Genomic DNA, 18677 nt, shown 5'->3' on the forward strand with positions numbered 1-18677 from the left:
TCATTGCAATAGGAACTATTGCATCAACGTTATGTTCGATGCAATTCGAACTATTGCATCGACATGTGGTTAGATACAATACAAACTATCACATCGACATGAGCTTGGATGCAATACAAACTATTGCATCGACATGAGATTTGAAGGGCAACCAATTATTGCATCAAATTCATTGCACAGAAATTCATAAAATTACAAAATTCAATGGCACAAAAAGGCAATCATATTAATAACTTGGATCATAAGCATTCAATAGTTTGTACAATGTAAGGAAGTCAAATGCCTTCCTATTTCCAAATAGGTAATTGCAAAGTTTAACTACATTACAAACCACTAACTTATGCTACAAATAGGCAATCATAAACAAAAATACATGTCTGTTAGCACAGATCAACATGACATCTTTCTCGTTGCACCATATTTGATTCATTTCAGCTTGCCGAGACTCCCTCAAGGTTGATCTTCCTGAAAAAGTCAAAATGACATGCATTAGTAATATATATAGTTGATCACACAGTTGGAATAAAACATAGACAACACATGATAGACAACAATATTTTTGGGTTTAACAAATAGAATGGATACTGAAGCCGAACTATAAACACATAAGGCATGAACTCCTGATTGCTCATGTTAAGTGAACAAACATACATACAAATGCATACTATGAGTAGTAAGATTGTCCACCTTAGCCAAGGGTTTCACCAGCACTACTCCACCCATGGACCAATGTACAAAAATTATCAGTACTGCAAACCTGAAAATTAAACAAATACATAGTGTGAGTCTGAGATAGAACATACATTCAGAAAATAGCCTGATATGACATTGCAAAAAGACAGACTAAGGCAAGCAAAAAGTAAAAGTTTATTCACTACTAATCTGATGATTATAAACTAAGGAGAGCTAATATGTACATGTTGCTTGTAAGAAGATAAGTTGCTGCGTTATTTCCACTACACATAAATCTGAATAAATATTCTTACACATGCCTATGTAAATAGAGCAAATAGAGACGGACAGCTGTGCCTATGTAAATCAAAGTTTTCATGACCCATCATCATACATAAAAAGAGACCTGTGGGATACTGCCAAAGATGATTCCAAGCTATGACAAACAGAATAGGGGTTTGCTATTTCAAGCTATGATAGAATATGTGTTATGCTATATATGACGATGAATTCAGTGTTGTAAACCTTGATTGTTGCAACCTTAATTTACATAGCTTGATTAAACACTTTCAATTAATCTGGTAAAGGCATGTATAGTCTGTAGAATACATACTTGTCATTTTTTATATCCCAAACTGTGCAGCCAACAGGCATTTAGAATCCGCAGTTATTAAGATTGTGCACAGCCATGCAGGCAAATATACTAACTAGTATGTAAATCTACTGTCAATGAATATGAAAATAGCACCTTCAGCAGTATTATCACTAGGACAGCCCAAATATTGATTGTGATTAGAAGTTTTGGTGCTCAGTAATGTGATGAATTGCTGCCATAATGCGATGGATTGCTACCATTGATGACAAACCCCGGCTATATTTATCTATCACAGGGTATTTGAAAAATCCAAGGCATCAGCTTGTATGAACTTCCAGAATCATACTGCAACGCAAAAAAAGATGGACTTAACTATCTCAAGGTCATGCCAGGAAGGTGCATAGCAACCGACTGCTTTGAGAGGGATGACATGATCCCCTCATTCAGCTTTGGATAGCTCTTCTCTTCAGCCATGCTCCTGCTGCCCTACAACAAGAGAGAAAAATCACAATGAATCTCATTTGCATGGAACAAGCAATGTACAGGAATGTTTCAGTAACTCATCTGCTACAGTACTTGCAGCAAAAGTCCAATAAAATGCATTTGTAAAGAGATTTTGACATTTATCAATTCCAATAGGATTTGATCGAGGTGTGATCACCAGGATGAGGACACAGGAAGCACAGTACCACAGAAGCAGCAGCAGGTTATATAGAACAACAGTAATTATGAGTTGCAATAAAAAATCCAAATACTAGTAGATGTAAACTCACACTTGAATGATTTGTGAGATCTCATGATTTCCTCAAAGTATTGTAATTCTATCTCTGTAATGGAATTTCAAAGCCACTAACCTGCAAGAAGTGAAAATATGATCACTAGCTAGTAATCATCAAACAAGAATTGTGTAAACAATTCTGTATGTTCAGTTAAACAAAATGAACTCTCTAGTGAAAATGAACTATAATGAGCGTGCCACGGACTACAAAATAGCAAACTAGATTTAGAAAGGTAGCAGAGTCACCTTGTGCAGATAGGCTATCGTCACCCTTCTTGTACTGAGTCACCTTGTGCAGAGTATGCTTCCAGCACTCCTTGTTCTTGCAGTAGGTCTTTTTGGTCCGAGGAATGTTCACCTGTATAACATGTGAAACAAATAGTCAAAGGCATATATTCAGCAAGCCTATAATACCATAACAGATTACATCCAAGTCTGCATCATATTTCTGCAGCATACTTTGATCTTCAGTTGGTCATAAAGTTGAATGAAAAGAAATTCTTGGCGCTACAATAATTCTGCAGCATATTTCAAGCATTTTGTACTGACTGCTACGTCTTTTACAAGACCTCAAAAGCAGTCAAGATCAGAATAGGCATATTTCTAGGCTGCATTCATGAATCATAAATATGTTTGTGCCACACAACAAGGCTGAACTAAAAATCACTTGATATGAAGCTAATATAGGACTAACTCAACGTTAGCTAACCAACTAATGCCGCCATTTACTCATGATGAGAACATATTGACGGGAGAGTGGCCAGCATCCTTGCAGTAGAATTTTCCCTCATGGGCACATAAGTGTCTCTGCTTGGAAGAACAGCCTAATTAAACTACATCATTATTTTCCTGGGCACACTCCTATTCAGCTATCTACGGTGAAAAGAGACATATCAAATCCATGTGGGAATGGAGATAGGACGGGGGACTGGGATTGGGATTAGTACCTGGGGCTGCCTGTACTAGGATGGCAGACGTGGTCTTCTGGTGGTGGTTCGCTGCTACCTTCTCGGAGATGCCGCCAGTGGGCTTAGTGGCGGGGGCGCCGGTGTGTGCCTTCTACTGCCATGGAGATGAGCGCGAAGGCGTGGTGCGGGGCGCAGGAGACGGCGCCATGGATCCAGCCACCCTCGCCCGAGCTGCTGTAGATCTGGCCGCCCACGCCTGAGCACGAGCCGTTGGAGCACCGGCGCACAGATGAGTCCAGGCGGCGGCGCTGCCTGTCAGCGGAGCACAGATCATCCAAAGCGGTGGAAGGGCCTAGGGTTACGGGCTTACAACGTTTTTGCGGCGGCGGTGGAACGACCTTGCCGTGAAGGGCCCTGGTGGCGGGGCTTAGGATCTCTGGTGGTGGCAACCTGCGAGGGAGTCGACGGCGGCGACCTGCGAGGGAGTCGGCGGCAGTGACCTGTGAGGGAAGGAGGGAGTCGATGGTGGTGGGGAGCGACGATTGGAATGCGAAGGAGAGGAAAGGTTGTGAGATTTGGGGGAAAAGGCACGGAAGATTGGAGTCACGGGCCGGGAGGCGCCCTCTGTCCGCGCGCTTTTTTTCCGTGTCTCTCTGTGGGCCTTGGACTGCTTTTCAGTTTTGCGCTCGCGCCAGTGCGCCCGTCAGGCGCGAAAAAAAGTTTCCCCGTCGGTGCACGAGATTTCCGGTAGAAAATTTTATAATTATATTTTTTATAGATATATATACATATACAATAACTAAAATAACTACAACAGTTTAAAATTGCAAAATTAAACCTTTAAAAATAGAAAAAAAAATAAATTTTAAAAAATTAAAATAAAAACTACAAAAATAATTTTGAGACACCAAATAATCTTAAATGAAAATTTGATAAACATCAAAGTTGTAGAGATCATGAAGATATACAACTTTTATTTTGGTCATCTTGTCATTTAACAAAATTTGTACCTTTTAAATTTAAAATTTTAAAAAATGACAAGTTCGAACCAAAATTTAAGACCCAAAATAATTTTAAAATAAAAAGTGATGAATACTAAAGTTGTTCAAATCATTAATATCTACAACTTTTATTTTAGTCAGCTTGTCATTTGACAAAATTTGAACCTTTCAAATTTGAAATTTTGAAAAACGACCAAGTTCGAATCAAAATTTGAGACCCAAATTGATTTAAACATAAAAAGTGGTGAATACCAAAGTTGTTCAACTCATGAATATCTACAACTTTTATTTTGGTCATTTCTTTATTTGACAAATTTTTAGCACACATTATTTACTAATCTTACACATGTCACATATAGTTTATAAAACCTTATAAGAGATGTGTCACATTTGTGAACAATGTCGTTACCACTTTGTCATATGAATAAATGACCAATACAAAAGTTGTAGATCTTGATGAGTTATTCAACTTTGGTATTTATCACTTTTTCAGCTGAAATCATTTGAGGAACCAAAATCTTTTCTGAAGTTGCATTTTTTTGAAATTCAAAATTTAAATTGCTCAAACTTTTCATATGTATATATTGATAAAACCAACAAAATAAATTGATAGAGAATGATTTTAGAAAATTTTAGGAAAAAATCATCAGATTTGGAGTTAGTATGAGAAAGAAAAACTAGTTACAAAGTTGACCCACAGATTAAAAAAAGAAATCACACTCTTTACTATGATCATGTAAGGATCATGTAGAACAGTGTGATTTCTCTTTTTAATCTGTGGGTAAACTTTATAACTAGTTGTTCTCTCTTATACTAACTCAAAATGTGATGGTTTTTTTTCTTAAAAATTTCTAAAATCATGCTTCAACATTTAAGTTTGATCAAACTTGGATGTGATAATGTTTTACACATTTTAAAATTTGAAATTTGAAATTTAACAAGTTCAAACTAAATTTTCAAACCCTAAATGATTTCATGTGTAAAAGTGATGAATACAAAAGTTGTTCAAATCATTAAGATCTACAACTTTTATTTTGCTCGTCTTATCATTTGACAAAATTTGAGCCTTTCAAATTTAAAATTTTAAAAAATGACAAGTTCGAACCAAAATTTGAGAACCAAAATGATTTCAACATAAAAAGTGATGAATACTAAAGTTGTTCAAATCATTAATATCTACAACTTTTATTTTAGTCAGCTTGTCATTTGACAAAATTTGAACCTTTCAAATTTGAAATTTTGAAAAACGACCAAGTTCGAATCAAAATTTGAGACCCAAATTGATTTAAACATAAAAAGTGGTGAATACCAAAGTTGTTCAACTCATGAATATCTACAACTTTTATTTTGGTCATTTCTTTATTTGACAAATTTTTAGCACACATTATTTACTAATCTTACACATGTCACATATAGTTTATAAAACCTTATAAGAGATGTGTCACATTTGTGAACAATGTCGTTACCACTTTGTCATATGAATAAATGACCAATACAAAAGTTGTAGATCTTGATGAGTTATTCAACTTTGGTATTTATCACTTTTTCAGCTGAAATCATTTGGGGAACCAAAATCTTTTCTGAAGTTGCATTTTTTTGAAATTCAAAATTTAAATTGCTCAAACTTTTCATATGTATATATTGATAAAACCAACAAAATAAATTGATAGAGAATGATTTTAGAAAATTTTAGGAAAAAAAATCATCAGATTTGGAGTTAGTATGAGGAAGAAAAACTAGTTACAAAGTTGACCCACAGATTAAAAAAAAGAAATCACACTATTCATTATGATCATGTAAGGATCATCTAGAACAGTGTGATTTCTCTTTTTAATCCGTGGGTAAACTTTGTAACTAGTTGTTCTCCGTCATACTAACTCCAAATGTGATGATTTGTTTTCCTAAAAATTTCTAAAATCATGCTTCAACATTTATGTTTGATCAAACTTGGATGTGACGATGTTTTACACATTTTAAAATTTGAAATTTAAAATTTAACAAGTTCAAACCAAATTTTCGAACCCTAAATGGTTTCATATGTAAAAGTGATGAATACAAAAGTTGTTCAACTCATCAAGATTTACAACTTTTATTTTGGTCATCTTATCATTTGACTAAATTTGAACCTTTCAAATTTTAAAATATGAAAAAAGACAAGTGGCCACTGCAGGGGTGGCTGGTGATTGAGCGCCCCTACAGATCAGCCCCAACTGTAGGGGCGGCTCAGGTTACCAGCCGCCCCTACAGTGCCATCTGTAGGGGCAGCTGGGCTGCTAGGGCTCGAGGACGCCTACTATAGGGGCGCCCCAACCCCAGCCGCCCCTACAGTAAAAATGTCCCCGTTCCTACTGTAAGAATCTATCGTAGTGGCCACGCCATGGCCATGAGCACGCGCTTCGCCGCCTGCTTGCTGCCTAGGTCGTGCTCGAGCAGGAGCCTCCCGAGCGACAGCGGGCGCACCGGCCAGAACTGCATCTGCCGCTCCTCCACCGGCTGCACCATCAGGTACAGGCGATCGCACAAGTCGGCAGCGTGGGGAGGCCAGCAGCATGCCTCCATGCCACCCCTCGCCGCCGGCGTGGCCCTCCCGGCCAGGATCAGCCGCTAGTTCTCGTCCTCGCGTGCCCCTGTGGCGAGCCTAAGAAGAAAAAGGGGGTGGGAAAGGAAAAGGAGAAATAACAGGATTCCAGATGAGAAAAACACGGGAGAGAAAGATATGTGAGAGAGCTTAAACGGGTATAAAAAAATTCATGATTCCTGATGCAAAATATCACAAATCCTAGGACTGGTCAAATTTTGATTTGGGAGGTGGAATATTGGAAACTCTTGGAGATTGCCTTCTTTATTTCTCTTAATACATTTTCAGGGGTTGGAAAATATAGAGTTTTTAGGAGAAAAATTTAGGATACTTTTGGAGATGCTCTTAATCTCACGTCATAAATATTTTAATACGCCTCCACGGTTATGCATATCCTCTCATTACTATTCTCGGGCACAAACCTCAAACCAAACAACATTTTTCAAACTTGCCTAGCCAAGCAAAAATCACTAACTTTTCAGGCAACTCTTAGGCAACATTTTTTTCTAGACAACTTCTCCAGGGTTTCATCCAAACAGGCCCTTAAAGTTGGGTGGTGACTCTGTCTTGTGCATCCTTTTCGTGGGCCTTTGAATCATATGTGACCCAACAATATGTTTTAGCATCTTGTAATGTATTTTTGATGCAATAATAACCATGCATCACATTGAATCACTGCTAAGCCGATGCAATAGAAGTCACCTATTACATCAGAGTCTATCGCTATCATTCCATTGCAATAGTATTTCCTAATTGGATCCATATTCTAAACCGGTGCAATACCTCCTACGTATTGCATAAAAAATCAATACTAACGCAACAAAATTTGTTCGATGCAATAACTTCTACCTATTGCATCTCTTGCACGAAATCGATGCGATAGATCATACCTATTGCATCGACATGAATTACTATCGCATCAAATTCCTTATCGATGCAATAATGAGCACCTATTGCATTAGATTTGTAAAATTGATGCAATAGCAGCCACCTATTGCATCAGATTTATGTTTGATGCAAGGCGAAGCGATGCGATAGGGTCAAAAATTAGTAGTGTTATAGAAACTACAAGCATAGATATAGTTGCCTATGGGTCCTACTAGTATAGGTCGAGTAGCTGTTATGCTTAGGGTATCGGTAGAGTGAGTAACCTGCCGTTACTCACAATAGGTGATAATTATGATCACTCATGATAAAATGATGGAAAAAAAATGGTGACCGGGCATGGATATGGTTTGGGTATTGGTGGGTGTAAGAGGTTGTGTCCTGTGGCCAACAGGGTATAGCTTGGTTACACTTTTTCCCTATCTGTGTTTGTTAAAGACCGGCCATTGCATTAGGTTCTAGGCAAGTCACAGACTTATTATCCTGAGCATATACTTGGGTATGGGTGTAGGGAAGAGTTGTTGTTCTCTTGTCGCGGGTTCTGGCTCTTTTTGGACTGACTAATTGGAGGTGGGGATGGTGGAGGTCTAAGTACCGCACTGAGTCCAGGACTCAAGAGTAGGGGCTTGGAGTCCAAGTTTGGATGGGGTCCTAGACCCCATGACAGGAGAGTGATGGGTTGATCCTTCTTGTGCCTGGGGTACAAGCGGGGCATGTGTTTTTAGGGTACCCTACTAGGGGCATTGATTCATGAATCATCAAGCAATCCGGTATGGCTTGTCTACAGTCTAGCACCATAGTAAGAACTGAAAGATGAAAAGTGATGAAATGGAACTGATTGCTCAACCCTTGCTTGAAAGTAGAACATGTGCTTACATAGAATGGCTAGATAATAAATTAATCATGACTGCTAATAATAAGATAAATAAGGATTCACTACTAGAATTGCTTTCTGCAAAAAGAAACCTAGCAAACCATAAAGCTTATGATATCTCTTGGAGTCAGGAAATTATTCCCACTAGTCAGATAAGCCTTGCGAGTGTATTGTGTACTCAGGATATATTTACTCCTGTTGTAGGTTTAACTTGAGGAGTACCCGTTGTGTGAAGGATTCTTCTAGTGGGCACAGATAGATCCTTATTCATTATCGATAGATGTTTATTATCATTCCGCTGTTTAATATTCCACACTCTGAATTTGGTAATGTAATAATGCATTTTTAAGAACTCTAGATGTATGAAATGGACTAAGTATTGTAACTCGTTCTCATTATTGGATCCTTGGGGAAAAAATGTGGACTATTCAGGCTCTCCCTTGGGGTGTGCCTGACGGAACCCGCCCGTTGTAGCTTGCTTTCGGGGTGCTTAGTGTCTGGTGGAAGACGAGCACCGGTTATTTCGGGCAGTTCTGCCACACTAGGCTACCAAGATGATCCTTCGGTGCTCGCTTTACGTGTCACACAAGTTTTCTATATGCCTGACCCACAAAGTAACCCCCTGAAGAAGAAGACAAAGCATGTGGTTGCCTCCGGGAAATAACACATTATCAGAGTTGATGGCGTGGATGATGTTGAAGCTTACAATAACTATAATAAGATGCTATTATTCACAGACTTTCCTAAGAAGATTAGTGTTGTGGAAAAGAACCTGCCCAAAGATATATTGCCATGGGAACAATAAGGTGTCAATGGAAAAGTTGTTACAGCGGACTAGCTAGTTGTTGAACGTGGAGTGTTTGTGTAAGTGTGTGTTTGTAAAACTTTATTTATGCATGTGTGTGAGACTATATATTTATGTATGTGTGTGAGACTATATATTTATGTATGTGTGTGAGACTATATTTATGCATGTGTGTGAGACTACCCTTTGCGACATCCAGATGAACCTATTGCAACAACCACTCTATTACTACTAAAACAGCTGTAACACGCAGACACTTGAAACAGGCACTTATTACTACTGCAACATGTTCGGACTACTATTAAAACACTTAAAACAAGCACTTAACACTTTATGAAATAAAGAAATGACAAAAATAAAAGTTGGAGATCTCGACGAGTTATACAACTTTTATATTCATCACTTTTACATCTGAAATCATTTAGTGGTTGAAAATCAGGTTTGAAGTTGTTATTTTCTGAAATTCAAAATTTAAATTATCTAAAATTAGTGACAAAGATAGATGACCAGACTAAAATAATAGAGCATGATTTTAGAAAATTTTAGGAAAAAACTATCACATTTGGAGTTAGTATGAGGGAGAAAAACTAGTTACAAGTTTTAACCACAGAAAAAAAGAGAAATCACACTTGCTTATCATTGATCATCATGAACAGTTGTGATTTTTCTTTTTAATCTCTGGGTAAAATTTGTAACTAGTCTTTCTCCGTCATACTAACTTCAAATGTGATGATTTTTTTTCCTAAAATTTTCTCAAATCATACCCTATTAAGTTATTGTGTTGATTTGGTCATTCTTTTTGTTTGACAAAGTTTGAGCAATTCAAATTTTCAAATTTACAAAAATAACTAGTTCTAACAAGATTTTGAAACACCAAATGATTTCAGCTAAAAAAGTGATGAATACCAAAGATGTATAACTCATCAAGATCTACAACTTTTATTTTAATCATTTCTTCATCTAACAAAGTGATAGTAAACATTGTTCACAAATTCACATGTCTCTCATATAGTTCATGAAACTATAGGTGATATGTGAATTTGTTAACAATGTTTACTAATACTTTGTTAAATAAAGATGTGACCAAAATAAAAGTAGTAGATAGTGATGAGTTCAACAACTTTTATGTTCATGAGTTTTCTAGTGGAAATCATTTAAGGTTTCAAAATCTTATTTGAAGTTCACATTTATTGAAATTCAAAATTTGAACTATTCAAATTTGGTCAAATGAAAAGATGACCAAAATAAAAGTTGGAGATCTTAATGAGTTATACAACTTTTATATTCATCACTTTTACAACTGAAATCATTTTTTGGTTGAAAATCAGGTTTAAAGTTGTCATTTTCTGAAATTCAAAATTTGATTTATCCAAAATTAGTGACAAAGATAGATGACCAGACTAAAATGATAATACATGATTTTAGAAAATTTTAGGAAAAAACCATCACATTTGGAGTTAGTATGAGGGAGAAAAACTAGTTACAAGTTTTAGCCACAGAAAAAAAAGAGAAATCACACTTGCTTATCATTGATCATCATGAACAGTTGTGATTTTTCTTTTTAATCTCTGGGTAAAATTTGTAACTAGTCTTTCTCCGTCATACTAACTCCAAATGTGATGATTTTTTTTCTAAAATTTTCTCAAATCATGTCCTATCAAGTTACTGTGTTGATTTGGTCATTCTTTTCGTTTGACAAAGTTTGAGCAATTCAAATTTTCAAATTTCAAAAAATGACAAGTTCTAACAAGATTTTGAAACACCAAATGATTTTAGCTGAAAAAGTGATGAATACCTCGAGAATCTAGGTGTAACATCCTTGGTGTTACAATGTACAATCTTTTATTAAAACACCGCATGAGCACCATATCAATGTGTAAATGTGTGTAATATAGGGTATAAAGCAATGTACGTAACTTGAAACGATCATTGGAAATGCAAAATGAAAGTTACATTCCATGTCGCGTTTTATCACTTAGGGTTTTAAATAAATTTTTATTGAACAAAAATATTATAGAATGCATATATGGAACTTTAATAAAGTTTGTAGTATAAGATTCATAGGTGACGATAAAATACTTGCGGTCGAGAACGGGATTCACTAGTTAGCTTACTTAATAGCTTGGAAATTGCATTCGACACGAAACCGATCGAGACTTAGTCAAATTTCCTAAGTCGGAAAACGCTTTGACGAATCTAAGTTTGGCAATTTTTATAGGAGAATTAGGCTAAGTAGTGGTATGGTCTTAGGGTTCGTTTTAGTAGCTTGACTTGCCAACTTGAGTGTAGAATAGGTGGTTTAGCAACTGGATCACTGAGATGAATTTTTGGGACACTTTTAAAAGCGTGCAAGGCATGTTCCTGGCCGGCTTCAGCATCTAGACGTGGTCACCAGGCTTCGGGTTAGCTCGGTGCTACAGCAATGGCCTGTCCAAGCATGCACACGTGCACCGTCGCTGTCGTGCCCACCACCGTTGTCACGGGCCTACTGCCCTTGCCAGTCTACTACCATGGCTTCATCATGTCGCTGCCTCCATTGTGTCATGTCACCGTGCTGCTGCTAGCCATGGCCACGAGTGCTGAGTTGCCTGAGTCGCTCTGCCACCATTGTCGCGTCCGCCTGGCCGCTCTGCCACCTCGCGCTTGCCTACGTGTGGCCACACTTGGCCTGCTGCGGCCGGCACATGGCCCTGTCCACACATCGCCTTGCCATGCATGGGCTTGCCCCGCCTGCATTGCCATCACATCCATGCTTGATGCGACGCTGCACTGCTGCCTTCGCTAGACCAGCGCCAGCCCCTGCGGCACACAGGGCCGAGCTGCCATCGTTGGCTTGCGATTTACGGCCATGTGCCCAACCATTTAGAGCATGTTTCGTTGTTCGCCCCATCGCCCTATAGCATGTGCGCACTTATGCACCGAGTGGATAGCCACGTCCCACCACGGCAGCGATGAGCCAAGCCATGCCGGCTCTTCCCCTGTTCCTCTATCGCTGTGGTCGTCGGACCCACGCCTTTCAATTCGGCCTAGTGGAGCCACCTCGGTCCAATTAGCTTTGTCCATGGCTTCACGGTGTAGTCAGCCAGCCACCCGACCCATCGTGCGGTGTTACTCATTGAGCCATGCTCCAATTTGGAGCTTTCCCCTTGCCGGGTCGTTAATTCCGTCTCGACACACGTCGATGGAAAGCCCCCAATCCAGAGCTACTCGTGTTCGTTTTGTTGCATCGCCAGCTTCGCCTCCACCTACCCATCACCCGGTGCACCCTTGCCAAGTCGCTACCACCCTCTAGCCACACCTAACATAGCCTTGCCACTATGGTGCACCACCGCACCGTCCGTGCGCACACGGACAGCTTGGCTCGAGCCACCTTTGGTCGAACCACCACCTCATCTGGGTCCGTGGTGAGTGCCTGGAGCTCACTCGCTACCCTATTTACTCTAGCATTGTTGTGACTCACCGGAACACCACCGCCTTGTTGTAGGAGCTCCATCATCGTGGTTCGACATTACTGTGGTGTCCTAGCTCATGCTTTCTTTGCCTAGTGCTTCACATTCACGCCTAGGCCGATATCGACTCGCTATTGGGGGTGGGGAGGGGCTGGTCTAGCCAGTGTGACCGCCCTATGCCAACGCCGCCGCGCCGGTGCGCGCATGGGTGCCTGAGGGTATCGCCGTTGTGAAGACAAAGTGTTCTGAGGGCTTATCTACAAAGTAGATGACTGTAGGAATAGTGCTGTAGGTCTCAGGGTGATTCGCTAGTAGGTCAGGGACGTTTTTGCAAAACAGCCATAGCGTGCGGGCCTCCCGTCGTGGGCTATCATCGAGCGTCTAGGCCACGACCGCATGGACCGTGCTGGTGGGTTGCATAGGCGCGCGCGCTGTGCGGGACTTGGCCGAGCCACTCGTGTGATGGGCCGCTCAGTTTTCCTTTTTCTAGTGAAGTAATAAATGTTTATTCAATTTAGTTTTGAGCTGAACTTTGAACAATTATAGTAAATTCTATAGTTGTCCAAAAATAGTGAAACAAAATTTGTTAGGTATAAAAAAATGCTATCTATTTATTGGTGTAGTTAGTTTACTGTTAGCTATGGTAATGATAGACTCATAAATTCACTTTAGAAAGCTTAGTATTTTTTAGCTTAATATTTGTAGGAATTTTTGTGGCAAATTGGTGATAGCTTTAGCCATAAAATTTTTACCGTAGGCTCACTAGATTATTATGTGCTTACTGTAATTTTTATATCCCTAGAGTAGTTTGATAAATAGAATAGCTAGTACTCCTTGTTTTATCATATATAGAGTAAATCGGTATTAAGAGTAAGAATGCCTTTAGTTGCTAAGGTAGTCCATGCCATGTTTCATACTTGTTAGTGGTAACAATAGGTAACTTAGCACCTTAGTCGGTAGGTCTAGCTTAGTAGCTTGATGGATGTATTTTATTTTAAGATTTGCTATTGCCGTATTACTAAGTGTAGTATCATCATTTCATGCATGTAGATAACGAGTTGGTAGAGTTCGTGCTTGCGAACGAATGGGACTACGAGGAGATTACTGAGGAGTACGAGGAGGAGATTCTCATACAGGAGGGAGTCCCGGAGCAATTCGTCGCTGACTTTGTTGACACACCGTCTGCCCAAGGCAAGCCCCGATGCATAACCCCTATTTGTGAATGGTCAGTGAATATATATATGATGTGCATTTATGTTATATGTATTTTATGGAAACTAAATGCATGGATATACTTACCTATGAGTCCTACTAGTATAGGTCGGGTAGCTGTTATGATCAAGGTATTGGTAGCGTGAGTAACCTGCCGTTACTCAAAATAGGTGATAATTATGATCACTCATGATAAAATGGTGGAAAGGAAAAATGGTGACCGAGCATGGATATGGTTTGGGTATTGGTGGGCGTAAGAGGTTGTGTCCTACAGCCAACAAGCATAGCTTGGTTACACTTTTTCCCTATCTTTGTTGGTTAAGGACTGGCGATTGCATTGGGTTCTAGGCAAGTCACAGACTTATTATCCCAAGCACATACTTGGGTATGGGCACAGGGAAGACTTGTTGCTCTCTTGTCGTGGGTTTCGGCTCTGTCTAGACCGACTGATTGGAGGTTGGGATGGTGGAGGTCTAAGCACCGCACTGAGTCCGAGACTCAGGAGCAGGGGCTTGGAGTCTAAGTTTGGACGAGGACCTAGACTCCATGATAGGAAAGTGATGGGTTAGTCCTGCTTGTGCCTAGGGTACTGAATGGATCTAACAATGCCTAGAGGGGGGCATAGGCATAACTAAAAATTTACTACAAATGTTAAGTTCAAATCTATCAGTCAATGTTGGAAGTCCCGGTGTTTGGGTCAGAACTCCTGACATTGTCAGAAGTTCCAGCGCAAATGTCAGTAGTTCCGACGTCTATGTGAACTACAAAAGTAGTGCCAAATTTAACTTTGCGGATAAATAATCTTACAACCTCACTTCCTAGTGGTTTGGTGAAGATGTTGAGTCACTCCCTTGATGTCATAATGCCTCCAAACCATAGATTGAGTCTAAACCCTAAAATGGAAGTTTGGGAGCGAAAGAGACAAACAAATACAAGTAATCTCTAGCAATCACAACAACAACAACAAGTACGCGGGACATAAGGATTTATCCCGTGGTTTGGCAACCCCACAAAGGAGCTCCTATGTCCTCGTTGTTGAGGTGACCACCAAGGTCGGAGTCTCTTCCACCTCCTTGCCTCTCTCAAAGCTACCACAAAGTTCACTTGAGCTTTCCACTAAGAAATCGAAGGGTGATACAAACTTCCCAAGGCTCTTCCACAAGATGGAAGTTCTTGGGCAATGCCTAGGCGGCTAGGGGCAAAGCCCCAAGAGTAATAGATGCAAAATCAACCGGCTTGACGAAGAAATCAAGTGCTCAAGCTTGCCAAAGTGATGCTCTCATTTAATCCACTCTCCTTTCACTCAAAACCCTAAGGGAATCGAAGATTAGAGCAAACAGGGAAGGAGAGGGGTGCTTTAGTTGCTTGGGAGCTGTTAAGCATGAAGTGGGTCAGCTGTAAATCAGTCCATAATGGTTAGAAGTGAAGAGGGGTATTTATACTCCAAGTGAAAATCTAACCGTTCAGATCTACGTCAGAAGTTCTGACGTAGATCTCAGAACTTCTGACGTTAATAGGAAACATTGTTCACACATGGTCAGAAGTCTATGCGAGAAAGTTAATGTCAGAACTCTCGGCAAACGTTGGGACTTCTGACGGTCGAAACTTCCGATGAACATTGGGACTTCCGACGTGTGCAATTAAACAACCTGCCAACACCGCTGATGCCGGGACTTCTGGCTTGGGTCGGGAGTTCTGACAGTTGGAACTTCCAACGTACGTTGGGAGTTCTGACAAGGGCAGACAGTCGACCAATAGAACCACCAATGTCGAGACTCCCACCTTGGGTCGGGACTTCCGACTATTGGAAGTTTCAACTCACGTCGGGACTTCCGATGTCCACAATCACCGTGTAGGCTAAGTGACTGGGAGTCAGAACTTTCGACAAGAGTCATGACTTCTGACTATCGGGAGTTCCATCTTACGTCGAGACTTTCGACATCGATAGTCACAGAAAAATAATCTACGTGCTCGTGGAGTGCTAGAGTGTCTCTCTTTTGATTTTATTTTAATGCTTGAGCACTCTATCTTCCTCAGACCAACTAAATTTGCATCCCTCTTTATAGTGCGGCGGTTCCTAAACTCAAAAACAAAATTAAAACCTTTGAAGAGCATTTTGAGTTCGTCTACCTTTTCAGCTTCAAGAATTGAGGGATACTATTTCATCTTTATCAACTCTTTGATTCTTTCATGGGACTAATAGATGCGACATGTCTCATTAAGATCACATTAGTCCCTAATTTGGATGTCATCAATACACCAAAACCCACATAGGAGGCAAATGCACTTTCAATCTCCCCCTTTTTGTAATTGATGACAACCAACTTAGGCTTCTATAAGAATAAAGGAATTTAAAGCTTTTGAACCCCAAAATTTATGAAGAGCTCCCTCTTGATGTATGAATGAATTTGAATATCAATTAGAATCATCTATACATGATTTGCATACCTCAAGACAAAAGCTCCCCATAAATTTTGCAATCCGTGGGGTGCAACAAGTGTGTGTGAACAAATAGATATCCATGAAAAGAAATTGCAATATGACATGTTATTTCACACAACAAAGTTACCTCATTTCGATGTGGGATCAATGTGCCCATGGGCAAGTTACCTCATTTTGATGGGACTAACTTTGCCAAGTGAAAGCACTTGATGAGAGCCTATCTTATAGGTCTTCATCCCAACATTTGGGAGGTTGTTTGCAATAGATTTGAGCCACCGGTTGATCCCAAGAATCCAACACTAGAAGAGATGAGAATCATTCACCTAAATGGTCAAGCCACAAGTGTGTTGCTTAGTGCCTTGGATGGTGATGAGTACAATAGAGTCATTGGAGTTGATGTTGCCAAGCAAATATGGGACACTTTACACCTAGCACATGAAGGGGTTGACAAAGTGAGAAAGGCAAGAATTGACTTGTTGATGTCAAAATTCAACCGGTTTGTGATCTTGGATGGAGAGGGGCCACAAGAGATGTTTGATAGGTTGATGACAATGGTGGGTAAGATTAGAGGCTATGGTTATGATGAGCTAGATGATCACAAACTTGTCAAGATTATGTTGGAAGCTTATTCACCTAGAAATGAGACCGTAGTCACTCTAATCAGAGACAAGAAGAAGTTTGAGTAGTTCACATCAAATGATGTACTTGGGAGGATCTTGACCTTTGATATGCAAAGAGAAGAAGCAAATGAGAGGAAGAAGCTTGAAGAATTGCAAGCAAAGCTAGAAGGCATCAAGATCAATAAGGATGTAGCTCTCAAGGCCAACAAATCAAGCATGCAAGGCCCTACTAGCAAGTCCAAGACCAACAAGCAAGCTTCAACTAGCAAGCCCAAAGCAAGCAAGCAAGTTCAAGAAAGAGTAGAGACCACATCATCCTCTAGTGAGAGTGAACATGATGATGACCAATACGAGAAAGTGGATGATGTTTCTCTCTTTATGAGGAGGTATCACAAGTGGCTAAAGAAGCAAGGCTACAAGGTAGTGAAGAGAAGCTTCCCAAACAAGAAAAAGAGGACATGCTACAATTGTGGAAGCACCTATCACTTCATTGCTAAGTGTCCATATGAGATCAAGGACAACAAACACAAGAAGGACAAGAAAGAGGAGAAGGCCAACTGTAGAAAGAGCAAGAAGTACATGGGAGAGGCTCACATTAGGCATGAATGGGACTCAACTAAAGAAAGTTCATGTGAAGAAGATGAGAAAGTTGCAACCATTGCTATCCATGAGCCATCTTCTTCACCAAGACTCTTCACCAACATGTTTGATGATGACTACTACTCCCCTCACATTTGTCTCATGGCAAAGGGTGAGATGGTAAAATCCAAATCCAAGGCCAAAGCTCCTCCACCTCCACCTCCTAGTGATATCTCTAGTAGCGATCTTAGTGATAGCTCTAGTGATGAAGAAATAAACATGATAACTAAAAGTTTGGATAGAAAGACCAAATTATTCATCACTAAGCTAATGGAGGACTTAGAGAGTGTCCAAGCCGAGCTAGAATCTAGAGAGGAAACTCTTATCCAACAAGAGGATCTCTACATTGCTAGCAAGGAAGCTCTTACATTAGAAAGAAGTGAGGTGGAATCCTTGCGCAAGGTCTTGGCCAAAGAACAAGGGGACCATGCTATCACAAAGAAAGACAATATTGCTCTCAAGAAAAAGTATTGTGACTTAGATGAAAAGCACAAAGAACTTGAGCTACAATATAACATTCTTTGGGATAGCAACTCAATCCCTCTAAAGCAAAGGATGCCTCTACTACCTCCACTAGTCAAGGTAGTGGAAAATGTTATAATATTAATTTGAATGCTTATTCCACTAACCTTGCAAACATGGAGGCAATGAGAAAAGAAATTGCTAGACTCAATGAGATCATTGGCAAGGGTTGCTTGAGTGGTAAGGCTCAAGTAAGAGACAAGAAGGCAAATAATTCAAAAGTGCCTTAATTCAAGCAAGGGAGACACCCCTCAATCAAGCATGGGCTTGGGCACACTGCAGGAGCCAAGACAAATGGAAGAAAGATCATAAATAGCTATGAGTGTGTCAAGTTTGAGAGGAAGGAAAGAGTCAGTACATATCAGCCTGCACAGATAGTGTGCGGTAGTGCCATAGTGAAGGTCGATTGTGGCGTTCCCTGCAAAAATGGGAAGGCTACCAACTCTGCTCCTGATCAAACTAAGCCCAAGAAGAAGGTGTCCTAGCAGAAATAGGTTCAGCAGAAACCAAAGGAATCAGTGTGGGGCACTATGAATAAGTATGCCTATCAACCAAAGACTTATGCACCTCAATAAAGCTTGACTTCATGTTTTGTTTTGAGGAACAACATCAGTGGAAGTGTGGTTGCCAAATATGTTGGAAAGAAAGCCAACACATATAGGAACACTTCTATTTTGGGTTCCTAAATTTCTTGTGA

At 40.0% G+C, this 18677-nt stretch overlaps 1 long non-coding RNA gene across 6 annotated transcripts; it reads right to left on the bottom strand.

Moving 5' to 3' along the window:
* Window positions 1-205: 205 nt before the first annotated feature.
* LOC136496862 (uncharacterized) lies at window positions 206-3570 on the bottom strand. 6 transcript variants are annotated; one of them, XR_010769145.1, is made up of 7 exons: window positions 3324-3564; window positions 2993-3209; window positions 2292-2403; window positions 2041-2121; window positions 1641-1753; window positions 688-757; window positions 206-465 (listed from the first exon to the last, which is right to left on the bottom strand). It is a non-coding gene; the product is annotated as an uncharacterized lncRNA (long non-coding RNA). The 6 variants fall into 6 exon arrangements; XR_010769142.1 differs by having other exon boundaries at window positions 2993-3265; window positions 3352-3563; XR_010769144.1 differs by having other exon boundaries at window positions 656-757; window positions 2993-3570.
* Between the last annotated feature and the right edge of the window lie 15107 nt (window positions 3571-18677).

This window comes from Miscanthus floridulus, chromosome 12 (genome assembly GCF_019320115.1).
Source record: "Miscanthus floridulus cultivar M001 chromosome 12, ASM1932011v1, whole genome shotgun sequence".
NCBI classification, from domain to species: Eukaryota; Viridiplantae; Streptophyta; class Magnoliopsida; order Poales; family Poaceae; genus Miscanthus; species Miscanthus floridulus.